This window comes from Triticum aestivum, chromosome 7A, assembly GCF_018294505.1.
Source record: "Triticum aestivum cultivar Chinese Spring chromosome 7A, IWGSC CS RefSeq v2.1, whole genome shotgun sequence".
In the NCBI taxonomy this organism is placed as follows: Eukaryota; Viridiplantae; Streptophyta; class Magnoliopsida; order Poales; family Poaceae; genus Triticum; species Triticum aestivum.
Genome location: NC_057812.1, coordinates 645,144,138 through 645,150,549, shown reverse-complemented (window position 1 = coordinate 645,150,549; position 6,412 = coordinate 645,144,138).

The following is a 6,412-nucleotide window of genomic DNA, read 5'->3' as shown; positions in this document are numbered from 1 at the left end:
CCTATGCATAGGAATCATGTTAGAATTAAATGTACTATTCATATTCTTCATGATGCTCTCTTTATGTTTCAATTCTTATCTTTTACGTGAGCATCGTTGAAATCATCATGCCTAGCTAGAGGCGTTAAACGATAGCGCTTGTTGGGAGGCAACCCAATTTTATTATTGTTCCTTGCTTTTTTTTCCTGTTTAGTAATGAATAATTCATCTAGCCTCTGTTTAGATGTGGTTTTATTCTTTTAATTAGTGTTTGTGCCAAGTAGAACCTTTGGGAAGACTTGGGGATAGTCTTGTTGATCATGCTGTAAAAAACAGAAACTTTAGCGCTCACGAGAATTGCTGACATTTTTATTTGGAGAGTGCTATTTAGTTAATTATTTTTTCAGATGATTAATAGATAAATTCCTCAGGTCCAGAAATATATTTGAGAATTTTATGAGTTCTAGAAGTATACGTTTGATCCAGATTACTACAGACTGTTCTGTTTTTGACAGATTCTATTTTTCATGTGTTGTTTACTTATTTTGATGAATCTATGGCTAGTAAAATAGTTTATAAACCATAGAGAAGTTGGAATACAGTAGGTTTAACACCAATACAAATAAATAATGAGTTCATCACAGTACCTTGAAGTGGTGATTTATTTTCTTATACTAACGGAGCTTACGATTTTTCTGTTAAGTTTTGTGTTGTGAAGTTTTCAAGTTTTGGGTAAGGATTCGATGGACTATGGAATAAGGAGTGGCAAGATCCTAAGCTTGGGGATTCCCAAGTCACCCCAAGGTAATATTCAAGGATAGACAAGAGCCTAAGCTTGGGGATGACCCGGAAGGCATCCCCTCTTTCGTCTTCGTTCATCGGTAACTTTACTTGGAGCTATATTTTTATTTACCACATGATATGTGTTTTGCTTGGAGCGTCAATTTATTTTGTTAGGATTTGCTTGCTGTTATTTAGAACAATGTTTTGCATCTTTTATTTCAATAAAAGTGGCATTGATAGCCTTTACTATGCCTATGTTACAAGTATACATGTTGCTGTTTGAAAACAGAAAGTTTACCGCTGTTGCAATAATTCCCTAGAAAATTCAGAATGTGATAAAATGTTGAGACTTTTTGCATATTAATCTCTGATAAATTTACTACAGTGGGAATTTTCTTTCATAATTTTTGGAGCTAGGGAAGTATGGATGTTGCAGCATTCTTTACAGACTATCCGGTTTAGGCAGATTGCTGTTATGTTTGCATTGTTTGCATATGTTTGCTTCTTTAATGATTCTATTTGAGGATAGGACTATTAAATATGCAGAGGCATTTAGTATGCAATGTTGAATAATAATTTTAGTGATTTTCTACAGTAGAGTATGATAAGGTTTTTGCAATGGTTTATACTAACTTATCTCACGAGTCCTTGTTGAGTTTTGTGTGGATGAAGCTTTTGAGATTTAGGGAGACCGTGATATGAGAGGAATTAAGGAGACACAAAAGCTCAAGCTTGGGGATGCCCAAGGCACCCCAAGATAATATTTCAAGAAGTCTCAAGCGTCTAAGCTTGGGGATGCCCCGGTTGGCATCCCACCTTTCTTCTTCAACAACTATCGGTTAGTATCGATTGATCCTAAGTTTTTGCTTATTCACATGATGCTTGCCATTCTTAGAATGTCATTTTATTTTGCTTTTCTTGCTGTTTGAATAGAATACCAAGGTCTGAAATTATTAAATGTTAGAGAGTCTTCACATAGTTGCATAATTATTCGACTACTCATTGATCTTCACTTAAATCTCTCGGAGTAGTTTGTCATTTGCTCTAGTACTTCACTTATATCTTTTAGAGCATGGTGGTAGTTTTATTTTGAAGAAATAGATGAAATCTCATGCTTCAGTTAGATTATTTTGAGAGTCTTAAATAGCATGGTAATTTGCTTAAAATCCTAATATGCTAGGTATACAAGAATAATAAAATTCTCTTATGAGTGCGTTGAATACTATGAGAAGTTTGATGCTTGATGATTGTTTTGAGATATGGAGGTAATAATATCAAAGTCATGCTAGTTGAGTAGTTGTGAAACTGACAAATGCTTGTGTTGAAGTTTACAAGTCCCGTAGCATGCACGTATGGTAAACATTGTGTAACAAATTTGAAACATGAGGTGTTATTTGATTGTCCTCCTTATGAATGGCGGTCGGGGACGGGCGATGGTCTTTTCCTACCAATCTATCCCCCTAGGAGCATGCGCGTAGTGCCGAGGTTTTTGATGACTTGTAGATTTTTGCAATAAGTATGTGAGTTCTTTATGACTAATGTTGAGTCCATGGATTATACGCACTCTCACCCTTCCATCCTTGCTAGCCTCTTCGGTACCGTGCATTGCCCTTTCTCACATTGAGAGTTGGCGCAAACTTCGCCGGTGCATCCAAATCCCGTGATATGATACACTCTTTCACACATAAACCTCCTTATATCTTCCTCAAAACAGCCACCATACCTACCTATTATGGCATTTCCATAGCCATTCCGAGATATATTGCCATGCAACTTTCCACCATCCAGTTTATCATGACACATTCATCATTGTCATATTGCTTAGCATGATCATGTAGTTGACATAAGTATTTGTGGAAAAGCCACCGTTCATAATTTTTCATACTTGTCACTCTTGATTCATTGCATATCCCGGTACACCGCCGGAGGCATCCATATAGAGTCATACTTTGTTCTAGTATCGAGTTGTAATCATTAAGTTGTAAATAAATAGAAGTGTGATGATCATCATTCAATAGAGCATTGTCCCCCCCCCCCAAAAAGAAGATAAAGGCCAAATAAAAAAGAAGCCCCCCCCCCCAAAGAAAATAAATAAAAAGGGGCAATGCTACTATCCTTTTTTCGACACTTGTGCTTCAAAGTAGCACCATGTTCTTCATATAGAGAGTCTCTTGAGTTATCACTTTCATATACTAGTGGGAATTTTCATTATAGAACTTGGCTTGTATATTCCAACAATGGGCCTCCTCAAGTGCCCTAGGTCTTCGTGAGCAAGCAAGTTGGATGCACACCCACTTAGTTTCTTTTGTTGAGCTTTCATACATTTATAGCTCTAGTGCATCCGTTGCATGACAATCCCTACTCCTTGCATTAACATTAATCGATGGGCATCTCCATAGCCCATTGATTAGCCTCGTTGATGTGCGACTTTCTCCTTTTTGTCTTCTCCACACAACCCCCCTCATTATATTCTATTCCACCCATAGTGCTATATCCATGGTTCATGTGAAGGAAATATGCCCTAGAGGAAATAATAAAGTTATTATTTATTTCCTTATATCATGATAAATGTTTATTATTCATGCTAGAATTGTATTAACCGGAAACATAATACATGTGTGAATACATAGACAAACAGAGTGTCACTAGTATGCCTCTACTTGACTAGCTCGTTAATCAAAGATGGTTATGTTTCCTAACCATGGACAAAGAGTTGTTATTTGATTAACAGGATCACATCATTAGGTGAATGATCTGATTGACATGACCCATTCCATTAGCTTAGCACCCAATCGTTTAGTATGTTGCTATTGCTTTCTTCATGACTTATACATGTTCCTATGACTATGAGATTATGCAACTCCCGTTTGCCGGAGGAGCACTTTGTGTGCTACCAAACGTCACAACATAACTGGGTGATTATAAAGGTGCTCTACAGGTGTCTCCAAAGGTACATGTTGGGTTGGCATATTTCGAGATTAGGATTTGTCACTCCGATTGTCGGAGAGGTATCTCTGGGCCCTCTCGGTAATGCACACCACATAAGCCTTGCAAGCATTGCAACTAATGAGTTAGTTGTGAGATGATGTATTACGGAACGAGTAAAGAGACTTGCCGGTAACGAGATTGAACTAGGTATTGAGATACCGACGATCGAATCTCGGGCAAGTAACATACCGATGACAAAGGAAACAACGTATGTTGTTATGCCGTCTGACCGATAAAAGATCTTCGTAGAATATGTAGGAGCCAATATGAGCATCCAGGTTCCGCTATTGGTTATTGACCGGAGACGTGTCTCGGTCATGTCTACATTGTTCTCGAACTCGTAGGGTCCGCACGCTTAAGGTTTCGATGACAGTTATATTATGAGTTTATGCATTTTGATGTACCGAAGTTTGTTCGGAGTCCCGGATGTGATCACGGACATGACGAGGAGTCTCGAAATGGTTGAGACATAAAGATTGATATATTGGAAGCCTATATTTGGATATTGGAAGTGTTCCGGGTGAAATCGGGATTTTACCGGAGTACCAGGAACCCCCCGGGAGGTATATGGGCCTTAGTGGGCTTTAGTGGAAGAGAGGAGAGGTGGCCAGGGTTGGGCCGCGCGCCCCTCCCCCTAGTCTGAATAGGATAAGGAGAGGGGGGCGGCGCCCCCCTTCCTTCTCTCTCTCCTCTTTCCCCCTCCCGAATCCTATTCCAACTAGGAAAGGGGGGGGGATCCTACTCCCGGTGGGAGTAGGACTCCTCCTGGCGCGCCCTCCTCCTGGCCGGCCGCACCCCCCTTTGATCCTTTATATATGGGGGAAGGGGGCACCCTAGACACACAAGTTGATCCACGTGTGTCGGTGTACTATAGTAGGGGTACCCTAGTATCCCGAACTCGTGCACGAGCAGTTGCAGCGCCCCGCGGCAAGGCTTGCCGAAGGACCGCCAGGGTCCTCCGTGGGTTCCCTTGGAGCCCCTTTAAGAACAAAGTATTTAAGATGAAGAGACAAGACTCCGGCAAGAGGAGCTTGCCGGGAAGGCCAGCCAAGGCGCCACAAGAAACTTACCGCGACGCACCACACGTCCCGGCAAGATCCGGCGAGCGACAAGCTTCCGGACGCGACAAGACGACGACCCCGGCAAGGTACTTGCCGGGGGCCAGCTGCCACCCCATACCCGCGCTCCAGCGCACCCGCCCGCGTGTCGCCATGAGGCTTCCTCAGGGGCGCGTGGCGGGAGCCTGTGCAGCCAGGGGTACGCGGTGGCAAGCGGAGATGAAGAGGAGGCCATCGTGGCGAACGGTGGCGCTCCTAACGGTCACTTTTTGCACTGTTTAGGCAACTCAGACGGGCATTCAATGACCTTGTCCCCTGCCGTCAGAGTTAGGTAGGGTGCACTGTGTCCACAGTAGCGGTAGCTGCACCTACCGCATCCTTTTCCATTTTTACCCTTCTAGTCTACGTTGCCACCTGTCGGTGACCCCTTGAAAGTATAAAAGGAGGCCCAAGCGCAATGTAGAGGGGGTTCGGCTCATTCGAAACATCAGGAACACTCTCACGCTCGGTCTGGCAGCGTCCATCGCTCCTGAGCAAGAATTCAATACACACAAACAAGCAGCAGTAGGGTTTTACGCATCCGTGCGGCCCGAAGCTGGGTAAAACTGCTCGCGTGTACTGCCTCGATCCGCTCTTTGCGCGGCCTCCGCCCCCCTCCGAACCGAAAGGGGCCCGGTCCCCATAGGTGTTGGTGGATCAGTTTCCCCGACATCTTTGGCGCGCCAGGTAGGGGGCGTCGAGATTGTGCGAACCCGATCCGGCGTGCACGCGAGCTAAATCTTCATCGTCTTCATCGACATGCCACCGAAGAAGAAGGATTCGGAGGCAGCTGTTCCGTCTGCGTCGCTTTCACCGCCTCCGGAGCAAACGGGTGGTGGAGTGGACGCCGGCGGAAGAATGGGCGTCGACGAGGGAGCCCTCAGTGCGGCCAAGTCCAAGGACAAGGCGGCACAGACCTCGGCGTCCATGCGCGCACCGCGCCCCTCTCAGGAGGCGCGGGACCAGCAGCGTCATGGCGTTCGCAGCGCCATACGTCCGCTGGGCCAAGATCAAGCTGGTGGTTCTCGTGGCGCTCAAGACCAACATGCACGTCAACATGCTGGCTCGAGCGAAGTACGGTCGCCTGGACGGGGCACTGCTCCTTCTAACGTGGTTAGGAGTCCGAGCACGCCCCACTCCTCGCACCGTTCACCTCCGCCGCCCACCACTCCAGCAGAAGCCTTGGCGCGAGCTCAACTGCTCCTAGACTATCCTCCGACGGCGGACAAGACCGACGAATGGAGGGCCACTATCCAGAGCCTCATCGGCTTCGCCAACGGCGACACTGCGCGGCAACCAAGCACCTCGCTGCCGCGGCAGGACAGCCGGACGCGAGCCGATGGCAACAAGACCGGGGGAGGTGCGACTTCCATGCACTCTCCACTACGAAGGCCAAAATCGCCGACTCGCCGGGTCCACCCCGACAGCGGCTCCACCGCGTCGTCGGACCCACGAGCTCGTCGCGACCAGCGCCAAGTTCTCCATGAACGACAACAAGAAGACGCTCGAACCCGCATCGAGCGCCGAAGAGAAGCGCGACGTCAATCCGACAAGCGCGCTGGGCC